Below are 24,485 nucleotides of genomic sequence, written 5' to 3' on the forward strand. Positions count from 1 at the left end.
TCCCAATTTACACCTGGAAAATTCAGATCTCCCGCTACAATCACATTTTTTTCCATGTCGTTTCCCACATAGCTGACTATCCTATCAAATAATTCCGAATCCGCATCAGTGATACCCTTTCCCGATCTGTACACTCTTGAGTAATCTCAGTTTATTTGGGGTCGCTGGAGCCACCAACGTTCATATTCAATTTAACCGGGGGTTTAAGCCCGGATAGCCTTCCTGACGCCGAGTGATCCTTGAAATGAAAATATACACCCCCTGAATCGATTGGGATTTGAACCTAATCCTTCTCGGTGGGAAGCCAGCAACTATGCTACTGAGGTTATCATGCCCCTCTTGGAACTATAAAAGTGACTGTTAGTAACAAAATGACAAATTATAACAAATTAGGAATTCCATTCAAGCATTCCATGCCATCTCCCCACTGACAGCTCGGAACATAACGGTTAGTCGAACAGCTTTTCCTCTCATTCACAAGTCTTCCCTGACCATAGTTTGCAACATTTCTATAACATTAATCTTCTCTCAGGAATCAGCCAGAAGAAATCGTGCTGCTTTCCCTGTGTGAATTTTGTACACTTCTGGAGTCAAGTAATACTGGTGAGGGTGCCGTACAATTGAACCATACATCCTTACTACAACCGCTACATAGCTTTAGATCCCTAAATCTTATTTACAACGTCGTTCCCAATGAAGATCTTTTCTTATATTAACACTAAGGTACCTGCAGTGATACTAATGAGAAACTTTCACTCCATAAACACAGTAATTAAAACTTACAGGTGAAACCCCATTTCTCATTGTCGAGATGTTTTTTCAGTCGCTCAGAATCCTGTAACATATTTATTACTCTACAAAATATAAAAATAACTCAGTATTCTCACTGTTCGGTGCCACTGTATTCGGTTGTGTTTCGTGCAATTCCCTTCAGTTTTCTGGAACATTGTTCATGATATCAAATTGAAAATAAACGCGGGCTTAAATACATTACTTTAGCTATACCAAACAAAATTTCAGTTGGATCAGTCCAGTCGTCGCTTTTTTGCGCATGTAGCAATCACCACTGAGAAGTAAATACAAAACTGCTATAAGTTTATGTGTATTAGAACAGTCGATTTAATCGATTTATCGAACCGATTAACCGTTAATGTGCTTTAGCCGATTAAACTAATCGATTAAAATTACAGCGTGGTGAAGTAAATGTATCTGTTTTGTGCGGCACAAAATCTGTATTATATTATTATTTGCCATTCCGTGTGCTAGCCTCAGCTATTGTATGATTTACAGGTCGTTGAATTAAGCTGATGTCCACATCATTCTTTCAGGAAGGTGAAAGCAATAATATCTCCTTAATTTATTTCTTTTAAAACGGGATATATGACAACTACATAAAAACTATTGGAAAGAAAATACCGGGCAGTTGCAAACGTTTGTACCATAAATCATCAATATTGATATATATTAAAAATATTAACTGTCTTTTATTTTATTATTACTTGCGTGCCACCATTAGTATTTAAATTTAAAAAATAAAAACATTCTTCATTATAGCATATCGAATTATAAAATGTATAATACCAGGTGGTTGTCTGACCCATTGGCTGAACGGTCAGTGTACTGGCCCTCGGTTCAGAGGGTCCCGGGTTCGATTCCCGGCCGGGTCGGGGATTTTAAGCCTTAATTGCTTAATTCCAATGGCGCGGGGGCTGGGTTTATGTGTTGTCTTCATCATCATTTCTTCCTCATCACGACGCGCAGGTCGCCTACGGGAGTCAAATAGAAAGACCTGCGCCTGGCGAACCGAACCCTTCCTGAGATATCCCGACACTAAAAAACGCCATACGACATTATATTACCAGGGGGTTTGATCGAACTTACACTGTGCGAACCCGATTAAAATTCGATTAACCGACCGATTAGGTTAATCGATCAAAATATTTAATCGATCGATAGTTCTAAGTTGTATTGATATTAGTGTATAAGTGTAAAGGGTTCTGAATGCTGGAATAATTGTGGGAACAATCAAAATGAGGAAATGAAGAAACGGAACTGAAGTCTATAAATTACTGTTTCAGATTGATCTGTGATTATCATTTGAATGTCTGGGACTGTTTTCTAATGTACTGTAGTCTGTTATAATGTCTTCGATAATTTTACTATTCACGAATATTTACTGAGACTGTGGATGACATGGCTTTCAGAGAAGGATGAACACTGTCATAAATTCTTGTAGTAATGTTCCTACTATGGTCACCATCTGAAACAGTTCAGTTTCAAAACCGAGAGTTCTCTCACCACATAACTCTTCAGTGTCGGGACTACGACATCTAGTTCACACTGACATTACTTCCACTCTTACAGTTTGTACATAAGACAGTCTTGATTTACGCACCGTCTCCTTCATTTACATAGAAACTGGTTCTGGTGCGGAGAGCTTTGGTTGTTGCAAAGAGTTGCGCATGTTATTGGTTCTGGTATCGATCCCCGGAGTAAGCGTCATTTCTATTGACAGCTGGCCTCTTGTGAGCTCTTCTGCGAGCTTCAGTAGAGTCTTTTTTGTATTTTATTGGTTTCTTTCAGATTTAAAAAAGAAGGGCTCAGAGATAACGTCACGAATGGATTCCAAGAATATCCGGGTAAATACGAATAAATAAATACGAAGCTTTGAAGGGTGACAAGTTCAGCTCCTTCCACCTTGTGAACCTGAAATCGGGAGTCATACTAGCTCAATGCTGGTTGCTAAATAATACAGAGGAAGTTCCTCTTCACTCTCACTTACATATTCTTCAGTTATTTCTTTTTCATGTATAAAACAGATATTAAATATAATCTAGCAGGCAAAGGGCTATCTGAGTTCTTTTTAGTAATACATAACAATTCTGAATTCGACATAGTACCAGTATACTGGATGTATAACATTGCATCGCGAGGAAGGTTGTATTCGATTAACCCGACATATGCAGAAGTAGCAGATTAATAGAAGATATGGTAGGGTTAGTGATGCAGCATATTACGTGAACAAGTAACGCTCTAAGATCCCCTTTGAGAAGATGTGAAAGTGAGGCTTTGTTGTTTGTTTGCTGGCCATCCGTACGCAAGGGTGCGTTGAGTATTGAGTCTTGCCACTAGGATTCCGTCTATGATTCAAAGAGCGTTTTTATATATCCATACTACAAATTATTCTCCCACAACGATGGTACACATGTTATACGGAATGCAGCCACAGTGACATGTGTACGTAATTTTAATAGGTGAGTAGAAGATGGATGCATCGAATGTTAAGAGTCTCAATGGCCAAGTCACATCTTCGAACAGGGGAACAGATACATTTTGTTCATGTCTGCATCAGATTATACAGACAAATCTTGAACTTGGATGTGTTGCAAGCAGCCAACTTCTGTACGTACGTTGTGACTCGTGCAAAGCTGCGAGAAACTCTTATGCCGTACAGTTTGTCAAACTTTGGCTGAAAACAACATCAATCTGATATTCGAAAAGTCATGTAATTAGGAAAGAATAGTGCGATATTTATTTTACTAACATATCTTTATTCTGTCCAAAGCATCATGATAAACGGGGCCAAAAATGAGGTTGTGATATTTACTAATAGGAAAAGTCTTTTCAGCTTTAATTACTGCGTTGATGGGGTGAATGATCCTTACGGGGATCACTGCAAGTAGCTAGGTGTTAATATAAGGATACATCTTCATTGGGGTAAGGGTACAGATCTCTCACATGGTTATGAGTGTATTTTGGGGTTGTAGTAAAAATGTAAAGGAAAGGGCATATAGGTCTCTGGTAAGACCACAACTAGAGTATGAATCCTCACCAATATTACTTCATTCGAGAACTGGAAAACATCCAAAATATAGCAGCTAGATTTATTCTGGGTGATTTACGACAAAATAGTAGTGGTAGGAAAATGTTGAAAAGTATGGGCTGGGAAGACTTGAGAGAAAGATGACGAGCTGTTAGACTGACCTGGAATTTTCCGATCTATTAGTGGAGAGATGGCGTGGAATGACATGAGTAGACTAATAAATTTGAGTGGTGCCTTTAAAAGTAGGAAAGATCAAAATATGAAGATAAAGTTTGGATTCAAATTGGAGCAAATATTCTTTTATAGGAAGTGGAGTTGGTGATTGGAATGACTTACGAAGAGAGATGGTCAGTAAAGTTCAAATTTCTCTGCTTTCATTTAAGAAAAGGCTAGGAGAATAACACATAGGAAATCTGCCACATGGGCGAATGCCCTAAATGCATATCACTAGTGATTGATGTATTTCTTAAAAGAGATGAACTTCTTCAAAGTGCTGAAACCACATTGACTAATAAACTTCATTTATAACTGTTAGGTTCTTCAGTGTGCTGAAACAAATTTTGAATAAGTAAATTTATAAGCAATTTGAAAAATAAAACGTTATGGTAACATAATTTTATCTGAAAAAAGGAACAACTAACTTAAAGTATAAAGGCATGTTCCGTTTATAAAAGAACATCATCATATTCTATCAAATCACGTTCAAAATTGTTTAGAAATGATAATACGTAGAATTTCATGAACACTAAATTGCATTACGACACATAATTTTGAGGATATTTTGTCGTGCAATGCTTATAAAATCTACTGACGCGTTTCGGTCATGTGACCAGGATCATATTCAGAGCAATAATAAAGAATTTATTGCCAAGTGTCACTCCATAGTAACCAGACTCATGGTAGAGATAACCTGTTAGAAATGTAGTTCATTTCAAGGCCTCCAGAGTCGAGGGGGAAATACGTTGTATTGATAACTATGGAGGTTAGCCATGATCTACTCACTATATAGCCGTCATCTTTGTTAAAGTTATTTGGGTGTTTTGCAATTTCTATCGCCTCACCAATGATTTTTGGTATAAAATGTTTCTCCTTACGAATGCACTATGTGGAATAGAAGTTTTAAATAATGGCACTAAAACTCCATATCCAAAATGTGTGGTCCTTCGTAATCTTACCTTGCCTTGAAATTTTGAGGGTTTTAAAGCCATCTCTGGGCATTAGGCGCTGGTAATACCTAGGTGTAACGGGTGAACTCGACCTAATATCCACATAATAAAGTATTATATTTCAAAAGGAAACGAGCTGGAGGCTATAAAATTAAAACCTGTACCGTTATTTCAAATGTATTGCCCAACACTCTTGAGGCACTTGTCCCAATGCGACACAAGGCGGTGAATAGCCGTCTCGTAAAATTTCTAGGGCTGCTTTGTAAACCAGTTCCGAACGTACTGCTTGACGTCGGTGTCCGAGGTAAATCGTTTGCCTCTCAGAGCCTTCTTTAACTAACACTGGATTTTTTGGGTGGCGACCACCCTGCAAACTCCCACTGGAGATTTCGTCATTTTGACTCAAGTTTGAAGTGATGATACCATGTCACGTCTGCAGCGACCACTCGTGACAGTAACTCATTCCCTTTCTTGACTCAGCCGCATCAGATGTTCAAGAGAGAGTTCCATTCGACATGCTTCCTGTGCTGGTTGAATACTGTGAGGCACCGATTGGGCGCACTTTTAGCGACATTTCTGTCCTTAATGATGGCGTGAACATTTCCGACGCTCACTTCGACCTCTGTGACAATGGCTGCTACCGTAACTCTCCGATCTTGCATAACGAGGGCATCTGTCTGCTGGACGATGGCATTGGTAATGCGGTGTGGCGTTCCAGACCGTGCATCTTAGGCCTGAGTCGCTTGTCCCATGCCTTGACCATTGCAACGGACATGCAGTGCTCTCCGTATAATTGTGGCTTTATTTGATGAATTTTCATTCTATTCACAACTTCTGCTGTCAAGAAACGCTCTACAAGCCTTTCGCTCTTCTTTTGAAGCCTCCATTTCACTGTTTTCAGCACGACTGGGTGCAGTGTACGCGTGCTCGCTCTGTCGTCACTTGGTGTGAACGCATGTCACTCCAGTGGCAAGTTTAGAACCCCAGCGCTCTTATAGGGACCGCACCTTATTCCGCAGGCAATTACGATCATTACAATGGTTTTCAATTTATAGCCTCCATCTCATTTCGTTTTGAATGGCCCTCATATTATTTACAAATTTAAAAATGTGTATGTTCAAATTCTGTTCAAATCCTAGAATTTCACATCGGGCACTTATCTTAATGAACTCCTCACTTCTCTCCACTCTAGCATAGAAGAATGAAGTGAATCGAAAGTAAAAAGGGATTTCATCTGGGGCCGTGAGATACAGAGAGCACGAAGGGTAGTATGGACATCAGGAGAAATTAGGCGAACTCTAACGTGTCATTGTAAAAGAATAAGTGACATTCCCACTGTGTGGGATGTATCCCTCCTCGTTGGAGGGGCAAGTTTCAGGTTCGACAAAAGCAGTGAAAATCTCAGACGAAGTGTCTCTCTACATTACATGAATCAATGATTTTTGGATTCTGTGCAGCACTCTCGACAAAATAAGAGCCTAGTATTTCATGACTTGACAAGGTGCATCAAATTGTAACCGGCGCACTGTGTAGTGGTTTCTGTATAACGACATCAGGCCGTTGAAAACCCCCAAAAATTACTCGTTTGATGTTTGATGTAGGCGTCAAGGTGAATATAGCTTTCACCTGAAAGCCATATGTTGGAGAAAAAATCTCGAGCCTCATACGTTATGGATAACACTCTGCTGCAATACTGTAATCGGGCTCGCTCATGCCTTTCTGTTAGACGCTGAGCAATTTGGCTGTGTAATGCAGTTCTTTGAACATTCTCCGAACAGACCTATTGAGTTTCAGCAGTACTGCCAGGTACTACCAGCGCTTCATGCTCTCAGATAATTTTAAAACCCTCACAATTTTCAAGGTTAGGTAAGATCACGAAGGAACATACCTTTTCGATAAGAAGTTTTAGGGGCATTACTTAAAACTTCTTGTCCCCATAGCGAAGCTTCCTGGTTTGATAGAGAATATTTGAGTTAAAACTCTCGGTACAGAAAATCTCAAAGCAGAAGAAGAGTTACACAAAGTATCAGCTCTCAGCCCATTCCTATTGATCTGCTAATGAATGTGATTGTGAGAGATGGGTAAGAAAAGCACAGTGGAGTACGACTTTTGAAGATTATACCTCTTTTGTGAAGAATTCAGGGATAAGGTGGCAGGAAGTCTGGCGGAATAGAGGAAAGTATTGGAGGAAAGAGTTATAAGAATTAATTTTTTCAATTTGCTTTAGATCGCATCAGCACAGAGAGGTCTTACGGGTACGATGGGCCAGAAAAGGGAAGGAAGCAGCCGTGGCCTGAATTAAAGTACAGTTCCAGCATTTGCTTGGTGTGAAAATGAGAAACCACAGAAAACTATCTTCAGGACTGTCGACAGTTTGGTTGAAACCCACTGTCTCTTCAATGTAAACTGACAGCTTCGTGTCCCAAACCCGCAACAACTTGCTCAGTGGTGTACGAATAAGTAGAACAAAATGGGGCGACAGAATATGAAGATATGCCCATAAAATGCAGCATGAGGCGTTGAGTTCTGAAAACAGTACTTCAAATATCTAGGGTACAATACTACAAACGAGCGAGGGTTAGAGTCAGAAATTCGAGAAAGATGACTGGGGTGCTATGTGACAAGAGTGTGAGCTGTAAAGTGGAAGAGCAAAATATATAAATCAGTGTTAAACCGGAAATATTACTTTGTTCAGAGCCATGGGCGATTATAAGAAATGGAACTTGGGGAAATTAAGATGCTGACGATGATCACTTGAGCAACTAGGAAGGACTGAATAAGTAGTGAATGACGTAGAGGGTTGGTGAAGGTTGAACCGATGAGCGTGAGGATGCAGGAATCGAGACTAAAATGGGTTTGTACATTGAGGACGACGGATTGAGTTTTTTAGATTGGAAAGAATAACATTGGAAGGCTTGGAAGTAAAGGAAAATGGGGAAAATCGTAAATGAGATGAAAAATTGCACAGTTCTATTCCTTCAGGCAAGCAGCTCAATGTTGCAAACATCCTAGAGATATGAAGTACGAATTTTAGATAAACAAAATATAATACACTGTGAGAATATATTCTTTATTTATTCCTAAAAATACTATAATTTCCTTAATCCACGTTATCTGGTCGTTTAGATTAACAGTTTGCCTTTTACTACCACTGCGAGGGCTGATGTGAATCAATGCAGAGTTTGACTTAAGCCCTTATAAGTACATTCGGTGTAGACATTTTTCAAAAATGAAAAAACACCTGAGGGTATTGAACCAAGTAACACATTACAGAAAGAGTTATGTAAATAAGTTAATTTGGATGGGATTTGAATGAAAAAGGATACGAGCAAAGAAACAGGCGATTTTAGGCTGCTTTTCTGGAACCGCATTTATGCTGGAAACGATTTTCGAAATTGGTTTAAGTTTTTCGTAGTTTGGGTACCCTTAGTTTGTCTGCTAAGAATGTTTTCAACATGAAAAGAACAAAATGGAAGAGGATAACAGAGAGAAAAGTTGGAGAAAGGAGGACGCCAAAGATAGAAATGCTCGAGAAACATAAAGAAAAGAACTGCCAACCCCATGTAAAATGGAATAATGCGAAACGAGAAATGAATAGAAAGACAACTCTAGGTTTGGTAGTGAGTATGTTTTGAAAAATCATGTTGTAGTGTTGAAAGCGGTAAAGAAAGTCTATGATTAACAAAGAGAATAATACTGGTTGATTTGATGTTAGTATCCACTGATTAATCAATTTTGTCACGTCTCATTCCGGCTTGAAAAGTAACTTTATTCCGAACACGAACTTTGCTATATGCTAATGAAACCCACCGCCCATGCGTAAAAGGTAGGTATGGTAGCAACGTAGGAGTTAGACGGCAGGACTGCTGGAAGTTCTGTACGTGACTGAGTGACGTGAGGATTAAACATGCTTATAAATAGAGAAGGAGCATACTGGACACTTTAACGTAGATCGCCATGAATTATCTTGGGCAACATAATTTCACAGTTTAAGAAGCAGTTTTTTCTTTCTTTCCTTCTTTCTTCCTTTCTTTGTTACGTAGATGCTGAATGAAAAGGAAATGGAGTAGTTTTCATGATAACTTCATGTGTAGGATATGTTTATATAACATGAAACTGCACTTTATATTAATGTAACGAACCTATTTACAAGTTGTTTAATATCATTATTACTATTACTATTTTACTCTAACAGACAATTACTGCGTTATCTGTGCACCAGTCGTACCGGCAATTACTGGTACGAGTAAACAGGAACAAGAGATAGCAAAATGCATGAAAAACATTAAAAGGAAATAGCAAATATTCACCAAAGTTCAGTAATATAATAGGAAAAGCACCCGAAAGGGCATATACAATATGATTACATCAAATTTGAAATTATTCTTTGCTAATTTGCGTGATGCTTTTGGTCCTTTTTTGAACATAACACAATATGGTATTTTTCGCAGCACTTTCCACAGAGCGAACATATGCATTTCCCGTTTGGTAGGTGGAATTTCTTATTGGTACATAACTTGTGGTGGTAGCCATGAATGGCTAGTCTTGTGATTGTGTGTCTTTGTTCTTCGTTAGCGTTTGTCCATGATCTGTCTTGCATTGCATCGGTACTGTAAAATTCCAAGTCGATGTCCATTCGTTTCCTTTGCCTAGCAGCTAGAAGTGCCTCGTAAGCGTCAGTAGATGGAAGTCTTAGCTTATACCTTCAGTAATCGCCCATAGATCAGAGGCAACTAGATCGTAACCGAAAGAGCTTCACGGTACTAAATATCGGAAAACATGAAAGAAAAACGCTGTTGAGTTTTTAAAAACTATATTCTTTAATTACAGTGATTAAAGACATTTACATATGATAACAAAACAAAACTTATAATGACAAGGCGATGCACTTTTACAAAACTATCAAATTAATTGCCTAAATGGCCGATTGATTAATAAAATAAACTTTGAACTAAATTCATTTTTCGTCCTCAAGTTTTGCATTCTGGTCAGTGGAGGAATTTGGAACTTTAATTTATCATTACATTTCGTCTCATTTCGTACCATTAGGGGCTGATGACCTAGATGTTAGGCCCCTTTAAACAACAAGCATCATCATCATCATCAAGATCACATCGATCATTTCAACTCTAACCCCTCTTTGAAATTATGTCTCTCAGTCATGGCCATCTATCAATACTTCATATCACAGCCTGCATGGTTGTTAAGTAACATCCCGTCACACATTTGCTAGGGGCTTTACGTCGCACCGAAACAGATAGGTCTTACGGCGGCGATGGGATAGGAAAGGCCTAAGAGTTGGAAGGTAGCGGCCGTGGCCTTAATTAAGGTACAGCCCCAGCATTTGCCTGGTGTGAAAATGGGAAACCACTGAAAACGATTTTCAGGGCTGCCGATAGTGGAATTCGAACCTACTATCTCTCGGATGCAAGCTCACAGCCGCGCGCCTCTACGCGCACGGCCAACTCGCCCGGACCGTCAAACATTTTATATCTCTAATTTTGTGACGCAAATTTTAGGGGCGTCTTACTCACACAGTACGTTTTCCAGGTAGTAAGTCATACTTGAAAGTCATATTTGAAAGTCATACTGGAACATACACACGTCCATTATCTCGGTCATTTCTGACAATCAATCAATCAATCAATCAATCAATCAATCAATCAATCAATCAATCAATCAATCAATCAATCAATCAATCAATCAATCAATCAATCAATCAATCAATCAATCAATCAATCAATCAATCAATCAATCAATCAATCAATCAATCAATCAATCAATCAATCAATCAATCCTGATCTGCATTTAGGGCAGTCGACCAGGTGGCAGATTCCCTATCTGTTGCTTTCCTAGCCTTTTCCTAAATGATTTCAAAGAAATTGGAAATTTATTGAACATCTCCCTTGGTAAGTTATTCCAATCCCTAACTTCCCTTCCTATAAATGAATATTTGCCCCAGTTTGTCCTCTTGAATTCCAACTTTATCTTCATATTGTGATCTTTCCTACTTTTATAAACGCCATTCAAACTTATTCGTTTACTAATGTCATTCCACGCCATCTCTCCGCTGACAGCTTGGAACATACCACTTAGACGAGCAGTTCTTCTTCTTTCTCTCAATTCTCCCAACACAAACATTGCAACATTTTTGTAACGTTACTCTTTTGTCGGAAATCACCCAGAACAAATCGAGCTGCTTTCCTTTGGATTGTTTCCAGTTCTTGAATCAGGTAATCCTGGTGAGGGTCCCATACACTGGAACCATACTCTAGTTGGGGTCTTACCAGGGACTTATATGCACTCTCCTTTACATCCTTACTACAACCCCTAAACACCCTCATAACCATGTGCAGAGATCTGTACCCTTTATTTACAATCCCATTTATGTGATTACCCCAGTGAAGATCTTTCCTTATATTAACACCTAGATACATACAATGATCCCCAAAAGGAACTTTCAACCCGTCAACGCAGTAATTAAAACTGAGAGGACTTTTCCTATTTGTGAAACTCACAACCTGACTTTTAACCCCGTTTATCAACATACCATTGCCTGCTGTCCATCTCACAACATTTTCTAGGTCACGTTGCAGTTGCTCACAATCTTGTAACTTATCTATCACTCTATAGAGAATAACATCATCCGCAAAAAGCCTTACATCCGATTCCACTCCTTTACTCATATCATTTATATATATATGAAAACATAAAGGTCCGATAACACTGCCCTGAGGAACTCCCCTCTCAACTATTACAGGGTCAGACAAAGCTTCACCTACTCTAACTCTCTGAGATCTATTTTCTAGAAATATAGCAACCCATTCAGTCACTCTTTTGTCTAGTCCAATTGCACTCATTTTTGCCAGTAGTCTCCCAGGATCCACCCTATCAAATGCTTTAGACAGGTCAATCGCGATACAGTCCATTTGACCTCCAGAATCCAAGATATCTGCTATATCTTGCTGGAATCCTACAAGTTGAGTTTCAGTGGAATAACCTTTCCTAATACCGAATTGCCTTCTATCGAACCAGTTATTAATTTCACAAGCATCTCTAATATAATCAGAAAGAATTCCTTTCCAAAGCTTACATACAATGCATGTCAAACTGGCCTGTAATTTTCAGCTTTATGTCTATCACCCTTTCCTTTATATACAGGGACTATTATAGCAACTCTCCATTCATCTGGTATAGCTCCTCCGACCAAACAATAATCAAATAAGTACTTCAGATATGGTACTATATCCTAACCCATTGTCTTTAGTATATCCCCAGAAATCTGATCAATTCCAGCCACTTTTCTAGTTTTCAAATTTTGTAACTTATTGTAAATGTCATTGTTATCATATGTAAATTTTATTACTTCTTTGGCCTTAGTCTCCTCCTCTATCTCGACATTATCCTTGTAACCAACAATCTTTACGTACTGCTAACTGAATACTTCTGCCTTTTGAAGATCCTCACATACACACTCCCCTTGTTCATTAATTATTCCTGGAATGTCCTTCTTGGAACCTGTTTCTGCCTTAAAATACCTATACATACCCTTCCATTTTTCACTAAAATTCGTACTTACTTACTTACTTACTTACTTACTTATCCGGCACTACAGCCCTGTGTGAGCCTTGGCCTCTTCTACGATAGTCCGCCATCTACTTCGATCCTGAGCGGCTGGTCTCCATGGGCGGATGTTCATTGCCCTCAAGTCAGCTTCTTCATCACTCCATCTATTACGAGGCCTTCCTTGTCGCCGTCTTTTGTCTACTCGGGATTTAACTACTTTTCTTGGCATTCGATCTTCCTCCATTCTTTCCACATGGCCAAGCCATCGCAGTCTCTGTGCCTTAATAAATCTAACTATATCCTCCTGGTCTAATATGTTCTGTATTTCAGCATTCGTCCTTATCCTCCAACCATTTTGGTCTTGAATTGGGCCATATATTCGTCTAATAATCTTTCTTTCAAATATCTTTAACTTATTTACGTCATCAACTAAAAGGTTCCAGGCCTCTGAGCCATATGTCACTACAGGTCTAATAAGGGTCTTATATATTTTGAATTTTTTAGGTTTAGACAATAGACGAGATTTAAATAATGTAAGATTAGCATAATAGGCCCTGTTCCAAGCTATTATTCTACGATGCATCTCCTCACTTATTCTATTATTATTTGTCAACATGGTTCCCAAATACTCAAAACATCGTACATTCTCAAAATTATGGCCGTTTATTGTCAGATTATCTTGACTTCTTCTGCCCTCTATAACAGTCACATGCATATACTTAGATTTACTGTCTTTCACCTCCAATCCCATCCGTTTTCCTGCTTCCTCCATTTCAAGAAACATTTCCTTCAAATATCTATCATTCCTGGCCATTAACACTACATCATCTGCATATGCACAAATTTGTTTAGATTTATATACAATATTTCCTGTATCCATTATTTTTTCAAAGACTTGGTTAATTGCCAGATTAAACAAAGTAGCTGAGAGTGCATCACCTTGTCTGACTCCTGTATTAAGAGCAAACTCATTTCCAATTCTTCCATCCACCATCACCTTTGCCCTTACTTCTCCTAAAGTGATTCTGAACATCCTAATCAGTTTCTGTGGTATTCCTATTGTCTCCATGTATTCATATGGCTCATCCTTGTATATACTGTCAAATGCTTGTCTAAAATCTACAAACAACATATGTAGATCTATACTATGCTCATAGCATTTTTCCATCGTTTGACGTACCACGAATATTTGATCTACTGTGCTCCTATTTCGCCTGAAGCCACACTGTACTTCATCCAATCTTTCTTCAGCATATGGAGTCAGATATTGTAATAGGATATTTGAAAATACTTTATAGATGATATTCAGTAGTGTGATTCCCCTATAATTAGTGCATTCATATTTATTTCCCTTCTTATATATTGGGAAAATTATTCCTGTATTCCACTCATCAGGTATCCGTTCTTCCTCCCAAATCTTAATAATCAGTTCATGTATCTCTCCTAGCATTTCTTTGCTACTATTTTTAATCAGTTCACTTGTTATTCCGTCTTCTTCTGCTGCTTTATGGTTATTTAATTTTGCAATAGCATTTTCTACAGCTTTCAATGTGGGGGCATTTATCCATTGTTCTGGTCCATTCTGCTCCATATGCCGTTCACTTTCTTCCACATCTTCTCTTTCCGTATTAAGGAGCTCTCGGAAATATTCGGTCCATCTTTCACTTATTTCCTCTTCATTCGGTAATAGCTTACCTTTCTTTATTCTTACAGCCATTCAATCTTGGCTTATACCCTTTCCTGAAATAATTAATTTCATTATAGAATTCCTTTGTCCTCTTCTGTAACCTTTGTGTCTCTATACTCTCTAGATTCTTCCTAATCATCTCTCTTTTCTTCTTCTTACAGATGTTATTAGCTTCACGTGTGCATTTCTCATAATTTTCCCTATTGGACCTTGTATCTCTCTGTAACATTTTTGCTCTTGCTGCATTCTTCTTTCCAATCGCTTCCTCACACTCCATATCGAACCAAATATTTCTTTTCTTTTTGGCTATACCCAGTGTTTCTTGTGCCGCATTTTGTATGCACTTTTGAACTTTTGCCCACCTTTCCTCTATTCCAGAAACTTGTCCAATCGTCTGTAAAGTATTATTCATTTTTGACTGGAATTCTTATTTTCCTTCTGGTTGTTGTAGTTTTTCCAAATTCCATTTCTTTCTTTCCGTAGGTTGTCTCTTCTGTCCTATTGCCAATTTTTGCCTCACTATTGCTTTTACTAAATGATCAGAATCACAGTTTGGCCCTCTGCATGTCCTTACGTCAATAATCGATGATGCATGCCTCGTTGTCACTAGTACATGATCTATTTGATTTACCATATTGCTTCCTGGCATCTTACACGTTCCTTTATGTATTTTCCTATGATCAAAGCAGGTGCATTTAATTATAAGACCACTCGTAGTTGCAAACTGTCCCAATTAAAAACCATTCTCATTTGATTCTTCATGTAGTGTATATTTCCCGGCTATTGGTCTCATACACTCTTCCTTTCCCACTTTGGCATTAAAATCTCCTAAAATAATAGTCATGTCATATCTTGGTCCCTCTTCAACGGTTTGTACTAACTCATCATAAAATTGTTCCTTCCTTTCCACATCCGCATCTTCAATTCGTGCATGTGCTGATATAACAGTTATGTTCCTAAACTTCCCCTTAATCCGAAGCTTACATATTCTATCTGAGATCGGTTCAAATCCTATTACACTCTTCTTCAATTTCCCATGTACTATAAATCCCGTACAGAACTGTCCTGTTCTTTCTTCCGGCCCACTGTAATAGAGGTTATAATCTTTCTTTTCAATACATCCTTGCCCTTTCCATCTTATTTCCTGAATCGCTACTAAGTCATATCCAAATCTTTTTGTTTCATTTACAATTTCTTGCATTTTTCCCGGTTTCAACATTGTTCTTACATTCCATGTCGCCATGTTTATATCCGCTTTCCTTACTCGTGTCCTTTTCCTAAGCTTTTGTCGCCTTCGATTTCCATCCGGTTTTCTCGTAGAAGTCTTCAGAACAATGCTTTTTTTACAAGGTGAGGCCGTTAACCCCACGCTCAACCCTATCCACTGGCTGGGGACATTGATTTTGGAGCATCCTACTCCTAGACAGATTGTCTTCACCACGACTAAGGAGTCCCGTCTATCCCCGTCTTACGTCCTCAACTAATCAACCCCAGTGAGGATGGGTTGCCTCATCCGCCTTTTCCACCATTCCGAAGGTCTCCTTCTCTGCTGGATCCGTCGTTAAGGACTTCACCCGTAACCCCGGGCAAGGGTTCCACGTTATACCCCGTGGGACTGGGTCCCCACCTGAACTTAGCCATCCTTTTACACCGGCCTACTGGAGTAGAGGATGCCCACCCCCGCAACGTGGATGCGCCAGGCAGGAGTTACTCAAGTGGAGAATAGGGAAGGTGGCTCTATCTCCCTTGAGTCGGGTTAATGGTTGTGTATGGTACCACAACCAAAGGCACTAAAATTCGTATGACTGCCAATTATGCTTGCCATCATGTTATCTTTAGCTGCCTTCTTTACTAGATTCAATTTTCTAGTAAGTTCCTTCAATTTCTCCTTACTTCCACAACCATTTCTGTTTCTTTCCAGTCTGCACCTCCTTCTTAGTCTCTTTATTTCTCTATTATAATAAGGTGGGTCTTTACCATTTATCACCACCCTTAATGGTACAAACCTGTTTTCGCATTCCTCAACAATTTCTTTAAACCCATCCCAGAGTCTGTTTACATTTTTATTTACCGTTTTCCACCGATCATAGTTTACTTTTTAGAAACTGCCTCAAGCCTGCTTTATCAGCCATATGGTACTGCCTAATAGTCCTACTTTTAAGACCTTCCTTTCTATCACATTTATTTTAACTCCCACAAAAACAGCTTCATGATCACTAATACCATCTATTACTTCAGTTTCCCTATAGAGCTCATCTGGTTTTATCAGCACGACATCCAGGATATTTTTCCCTCTGGTTGGTTCCATCACTTTCTGAATCAGATTTCCTTCCCATATTAACTTATTCGTCATTTGTTGGTCATGCTTCCTGTCTTTAGCATTTCCTTCCCAATCGACATCTGGCAAATTCAGATCTCCCGCTACAATCACATTTCTTTCCATGTCGTTTCCCACATAGCTAACTATCCTATCAAATAATTCCGAATCCGCGTCAGTGCTACCCTTTCCCGATCTGTACACTCCAAATATATCAAGTTGCCTATTATCTTTAGAAATGAGCCTTACACCTAGAATTTCATGTGTCTCATCTTTAACTTTTTCGTAACTTACAAAATCTTCTTTCATCAGGATGAACACTCCCCCTCCCACCCTTCCTATCCTATCTCTACGATACACACTCCAGTGCCGTGAGAAAATTTCTGCATCCATGATATCATTTCTCAGCCATGATTCAACTCATATTACAATATCTGGTAAATATATATCTATTAAATTACTTAATTCTATTCCTTTCCTTACAATACTTCTACAGTTCAACACTAACAATTTTATGTCATCCCTACTTGATTTCCAGTTCCCTGTTCCCTTATCACCGCTCCCTAGGCCATCCCGTTTCCCTGAATGTACCTCCCTATTACCCTTCCAAACAAATTTCCTAACTTATACGTACCACTGCGGTTTAAATGAAGGCCATCTGAGCGCAGATCCCTATCTCCTACCCACCCATTTGGATCTAGAAATTTCACTCCCAGTTTCCCACATACCCACTCCATAGTCTCATTTAAATCCCCAATCACCCTCCAGTCAGTATCCCTTCTACACAGTATTCCACTAATAACAATCTCCGCTTTCTTAAACTTCACCCGTGCTGCATTTACCAGATCCCACACATCTCCAACTATGTTGGTACTTATATCAGCTTGCCTTACGTTGTTGGTACCAACGTGAAACACTACCACCTTCTCCTTCCCCTCCTCCCTCTCTTCTACTTTCCTCAACATCTTCCTCAACCTAATTCCTGGATAACACTCTACCCTGGTACCCTTTCCTCCACACACTTTCCCCACGTGTCTAACGATGGAATCCCCCATGACCAGAGCCTCAACCCTACCCACCTCATTTGATCCCCTCCCCTCCTGGTCAGCCCTATCTTTCCTGATAGCTGCAGAAGCTATTTCCTCCTCCCTTTTCTCCTTCCCATGACCCTGTTCCACCTGTCCTTTCCTATCCTCTACTCTACATTTTCCTTTCCTACCTTTTCCCTTCCTCCTACTTCCACACATCTCAGCAACAGTTCCCTGTCCCTCATCTTCCCTCTGTTGTTCTACCTGGAGTGACTCGTACCGATTTCGCACAGACACCTGTCCTGAATTCTGATCCTGAATAGAGCCCTTAGCCTGCAATCTCCTTCCCCTTAGAACATTAGACCACCTGTCTTCTACAACTCCTCCCTTTCCTTCCCCTCCCTCTTGTACATCTACTGTAACCTGTACATAGTTTGAAGGAGTCCTATCTTCCTTCCTGTCTTCTGTGAGAATCCTAATTATCTCCCTCAAACTTTCCAAGTCCTCCCTCATACCCCTCAATGCCTCGCCACACCCACAGTAAGTATACTCGCGCTCCTTAGCCATTCTTTACGGGGAAAAAATGAAATTAAAAATAAAATTACTTATTTGCAAAAAATAAATGAACGGAGGGATATATTATCTAGGATAGTACACAACAATAAGGTAATTAATATACGACTACACTACAATACTACTTAGTCGTGCTCTATTTTTTTATCCTACAACTCCTGACAGGATAAAAACTGCTGTTAATTACTGAATATCGAATGTAATAACCTACGCAAGAACTACACAATTTCAAACTGCAATTAAGTCTATTCTAATTACAACAACAGTATTTTAGTAAGAGTTTCTACGGATACCCCTACTACACAAGTACTACACAAATATTTTACAATAATAAAATAATCACACTAAATTCTAATAGGATATTACTCGTATACTACTGTACAGTACACTAGAGTAATTTTAAACTACTTTCAGACGTATCCTAATTACGATACCTGTACCGTACCGTATGTCACTAAACTAAGCACAACAGAAATGAAATTTGCAAGAACTACTGTACTCAAAGATTACCAACGAAGCTAAATTCTTAGACAAATTATTATTAGTATTACGGTTTAATAGATACACACGAAAAATAACACACGAATATAGCAGGCAAGATACGGCACTATCTAAATGTACTGTATCTGTACTACAATGTATCTACACTCACTACACTGCGTTTGGTTAAATGCGTTAGTATCGAAAGGATTGCCGTACACGAAGAAAAACACGAATAAAACTGGCAAGATACTATCTAATATATTATACAATTCTACTGAAATGTGGTTATGTGATTATTACAGCTGGTGGATTACTATTATTTTCCCTACTCCACGGGACGGAGAGTAAACGTGACCTTAATTAGGCCTACTGAAAAATACGAGGTTGTCTACAATAATTTCTCAAATATTTGTATCAAAACTACTCCAAGGTCTTGAACTGCAATTACTGGGATATATGAACTTTATTATTATTAGCTAACCCTTTCTCACCCCCTATGCCAAAGGGTGCTGAAGTTAGACTTAAAACATCCGGAATGTTACTATTCATCTCAGCAACCCGTCAAACTATGGATTCGGCAGTATATTCGATTACTATTATATCTCACTCCCCCTTCCCCCACCCTAAAGGGGGCTAAACTTTGAGTTTAAAAATATCGGAATGTTACTATTCATCTCAGCGATCCCGAAAGGTATGGATTCGACACTACTTTCGATGATTTCTGTATCTCAGTTCCATTGCCCCCCCCCCCGCCCCTAAGGGTTCCTGGGGTGTTTTACCCCCATGTGGTTTGTCTCCTGATACTAAAAATTCGGAGTGTCACTATTCACCTCAGCGACTATGTATTCGACACTATTATTTCTATATATCATTATTATTTCTGTATATCACTCTCCCATCGCCCCCCCCCCACGAAGGGAGCTGAACTAACCTTAAAAAAAATTCCGGAGTGTCACTGTTCATCTCAGCGACCCCGAAAAGTATGGATTCGACACTATTTTCGATGATTTTTATATCTCAGCCCACTCGCCCCCCCTGCTTCTAAGGGTTCCTGGGCTGTCTTACCCCCACGTGGTTTGTCTCCTGATACTAATAATCCGGAGTGTACAATTCACCTCGGCGACCCCGAAAACTATGTATTTGACACTATTTTCGTTTAATTTTATATATCACTCCCCCTCACCCCCGCCCCAAAGGGGGTTGAACTTGAACTTTAAAAAAAATCCGGAGTGTCACTATTCATGTCAGCGACCCCAAAAAGTATGGATTCTACAGTATTTTCTTTAATTTGTTTATCTGAACCCCCTCGCCCCCCGGCCCCCGCCCCTAAGGGTTCCTGGGCTTTCTTACCCCCACGTTGTTTGTCTCCTGATACTAAAAATCCAGAGTATACAATTCACTTCGGCGACCTCCGAAAACTATGTATTCGACATTATTTTCGTTTAATTTTATATATCACTCCCCCCTCACCCCCCATGCGAAAGGGAACTGAACTTTGACATTTGAAAAATGGGGAGTGTCACTGTTCATCTCAGCGACCCCGAAATCTGTGGATTCGGCACTTTTTTCGATTAATGTTTATACCTTGCCCCCCTGACCCCCCACCGCTAAGGGAGCTGCGGATGACTTATAACACAGTGCTCGTCTCCAGATAGTAAGTCATACGTGTACCAAGTTTGGATAAAGTTGCTCCAGTGGTTTAGGAGGAGATGTGTCATTTACACACACACATACATGCATACATCCATTTTTATATACAGTATAGTAAGAAGTAGATTATGCTTGCTTTATTATTACATAGAGAAATTTTATTTTGAACACTGAAGAGATCTAAACTTAAACTGTATACCCGAAGAAATTATTCGAATCCGAGGAATGAATATTACTTCGCTCGCGGCATGCCCAATCATGAGAATGGCTTCAATAATATTAGTCATCAGTTTCAGAGTCGTGTTCATTGCAGAGGGCAGGATTCTTATTCTTAAGAAGGATAATTGGTGCTACAATCGTCCACTCTAAGATGTTCGAGGGTACTCCAGGTGACACCAAGTCTTTCGAAGCTCTGCCGTGTAGTCGATAGACTTGTAACTGTGTAGAACATCGGGTAATTCTTGTAAAAGTTGCTTGTTGAAAGAAATGAATGACATGATATATGATAGCAATAATGAAGAGGTTGAAACCCGGCACCGGCACACATGCACTCCTCTCGAATAGCTCAAGACTTAACGTCCCTATCCGACGGACGTATCATCATCAACACCGTCATATGCCCTTACACTATATAAGACCAAAAACAGCTTCCTACGCCCTGGACTTAAAATGGCTCCTTGTGAATATTGTGTTCTCTACCTATCTTATGTACGTTGCCTAGCGACAGCGACTCTATGCATTTAATCTTGGTGACAGTACGCTGGATTGTCATATCCCAATGCACGTTTTCCGATGGTTTTTCGTTCATAACTCACCAACGAAAGCGAAAATGAAAATTCCGGCTTCAAGGTGCATTCGGACCCCTTTCCGTCTACCTATGTTCAAAATTTAAGATCTGTACGTGCTGTAGATTTTGCTGGGCATCGCGCACAGACAGACAGACAGACAGACAGACAGACAGACAGACAGACAGACAGACAGACAGACAGACAGACAGACAGACAGACAGACAGACAGACAGACAGACACTTCATTTTATAATATTATAGACTAGCAATTGTACCCGTGCTTCGCTACGGTATTCCGGATTGTATACGGATATCGAAGTAAATTACTGTACATGAAGTTAATAATAATTTTAAATTGCATGCAAATTGGCGTTATCCGAGAAAAAGCATAGGGAGGTCCGCAGACGATGTTTCCAATGTAAAGTGCGAGTTGTGCAGTTGTGATGATAACGACAGGTGCACTTGTCTACCACAATTCATTATGTTTTAGAAACGTTGAATAGGGTGAAATTTGTGTAAGATTTTCACACAGTGCATTACTTTTCAGATACTTATGCGACAGCTTCAAACATAGAATTTGGCTCACATATGGCTGCTGGGTGGGCCAATATTCGTGTAGAATTTGATGATCCCATCTTTCCTATAAGTGAATCAAACCATCAATTGTACGTGTACAAAGTGCAAAATTTAGGTAAATCCGGAAATAGAGAAAAATTTAATGTATAAGGTATAGAGATACGACAAAAGGTCATAGGACCGAAGTTGTAGATCACTCCAAATTGAACGGAGATTGCGCCATCCATTTTGTGGTACGACTTACCGTTTAGCCACGAAATACATCGAAAGGAAGGACTGCACCGTCATTAAAATTGCCTCCATATTTCGATATTTTTCGGGGGTAAAAAATAAAATTTTTAAACATCTCGTAAATTTTCCGTCGATTACATGCTAAAAGCTATAAATTTGCAAAATTTCAATTTTCTAACTTGTCTGGGAAATTGTGCTGCGATCTTGATATGGGAGAGTGGGTTAAAAATCAGGACTTTAAGGAAACTTTTAAGCCCATAAAACCTGTAGGTTCTGGATAAATACCACCGACTGTGTTCTTATGCAGGTTTGAAACTCCCAGCATGTAGCCTACCCCTCAGAGAATTATGAAAATTTGAAATTTTTCTAGGGATCCTGAAGTCATCATGTTGTCTGGTACCAAGTTTTAAATTTCTAAGATGCCTAGAATGGTCTCACTAATTTACGTCTGTTTTCATTTTTATACGTTAATTTATATATATATATATATATATATATATATATACACTGACTAACAGAGCAAATGCAACACCAAGAAGGAGTGGTTCGAAAGGGATGAAAGTTGGGGAAAAAACAGAGACGGCACGGACGAATAATTGATGTTTATTTCAAACCGATATGCAGGTTACACAATGCGCACGGCATCGACTAAGTAGGATGTAGGACCACCGCGAGCGGCGATGCACGCAGAAACACGTCGAGGTACAGAGTCAATAAGAGTGCGGATGGTGTCCTGAGGGATGGTTCTCCATTCTCTGTCAACCATTTGCCACAGTTGGTCGTCCGTACGAGGCTGGGGCAGAGTTTGCAAACGGCGTCCAATGAGATCCCACACGTGTTCGATTGGTGAGAGATCCGGAGAGTACGCTGGCCACGGAAGCATCTGTACACCTCGTAGAGCCTGTTGGGAGATGCGAGCAGTGTGTGGGCGGGCATTATCCTGCTGAAACAGAGCATTGGGCAGCCCCTGAATGTACGGGAGTGCCACCGGCCGCAGCACATGCTGCACGTAGCGGTGGGCATTTAACGTGCCTTGAATACGCACTAGAGGTGACGTGGAATCATACGCAATAGCGCCCCAAACCATGATGCCGCGTTGTCTAGCGGTAGGGCGCTCCACAGTTACTGCCGGATTTGACCTTTCTCCACGCCGACGCCACACTCGTCTGCGGTGACTATCACTGACAGAACAGAAGCGTGACTCATCGGAGAACACGACGTTCCGCCATTCCCTCATCCAAGTCGCTCTAGCCCGGCACCATGCCAGGCGTGCACGTCTATGCTGTGGAGTCAATGGTAGTCTTCTGAGCGGACGCCGGGAGTGCAGGCCTCCTTCAACCAATCGACGGGAAATTGTTCTGGTCGATATTGGAACAGCCAGGGTGTCTTGCACATGCTGAAGAATGGCGGTTGACGTGGCGTGCGGGGCTGCCACCGCTTGGCGGCGGATGCGCCGATCCTCGCGTGCTGACGTCACTCGGGCTGCGCCTGAACCCCTCGCACGTGCCACATGTCCCTGCGCCAACCATCTTTGCCACAGGCGCTGCACCGTGGACACATCCCTATGGGTATCGGCTGCGATTTGACGAAGCGACCAACCTGCCCTTCTCAGCCCGATCACCATACCCCTCGTAAAGTCGTCTGTCTGCTGGAAATGCCTCCGTTGACGGCGGCCTGGCATTCTTAGCTATACACGTGTCCTGTGGCACACGACAACACGTTCTACAATGACTGTCGGCTGAGAAATCACGGTACGAAGTGGGCCATTCGCCAACGCCGTGTCCCATTTATCGTTCGCTACGTGCGCAGCACAGCGGCGCATTTCATATCATGAGCATACCTCAGTGACGTCAGTCTACCCTGCAATTGGCATAAAGTTCTGACCACTCCTTCTTGGTGTTGCATTTGCTCTGTCAGTCAGTGTATATATATATATATATAGTACAGTATGTATAGATCGCGCCAAACAGAGTTCCATTTATTAGTGTGGATAATGTTTTACCTGCTTCCCTAGTGGCTCTAGGGGCGTCTTTCTCCCACAGTACGTTTTCCAGGTAGTAAGTCATACTTGAAAGTCATACTGGAACATACACCCGTCCATTATCTCGGTCATTTCTGAGAATTTATTTTTTCACCCTTTCTCACCTCCTATGTCAAAGGAGGCTGAAGTTAGACTCTAAACATCCGGAATGTCACTATTCATCTCAGCTACCCGGAAAACAGTGGATTCGGCAGTATTTTCGATTACTATTATATCTCACTCCCCTTACCCCCACCCTAAAGGGGGCTAAACTTTGAGTTTAAAAAAAATCGGAATGTTACTATTCATCTCAGTGACCCCGAAAGGTATGAATTCGAAACTACTTTCGATGATTTGTATATCTCAGTCCCCTTGAACCCCCTCCGCCCCTAAGGGTTCCTGGGGTGTTTTACCCTCATTTTATTTTGTCTCCTGATACTAAAAATTCGGAGTGTCACTATTCACCTCAGCGACTATGTATTCGACACTATTATTTCTATATATCATTATGATTTCTATATATCACTCTCCCATCGCCCCCCACCACGAAGGGGGCTGAATTTGGACTTTAAAAAAT

The sequence above is a fragment of the Anabrus simplex genome, chromosome 6 (genome assembly GCF_040414725.1).
Source record: "Anabrus simplex isolate iqAnaSimp1 chromosome 6, ASM4041472v1, whole genome shotgun sequence".
Taxonomy (NCBI): Eukaryota; Metazoa; Arthropoda; class Insecta; order Orthoptera; family Tettigoniidae; genus Anabrus; species Anabrus simplex.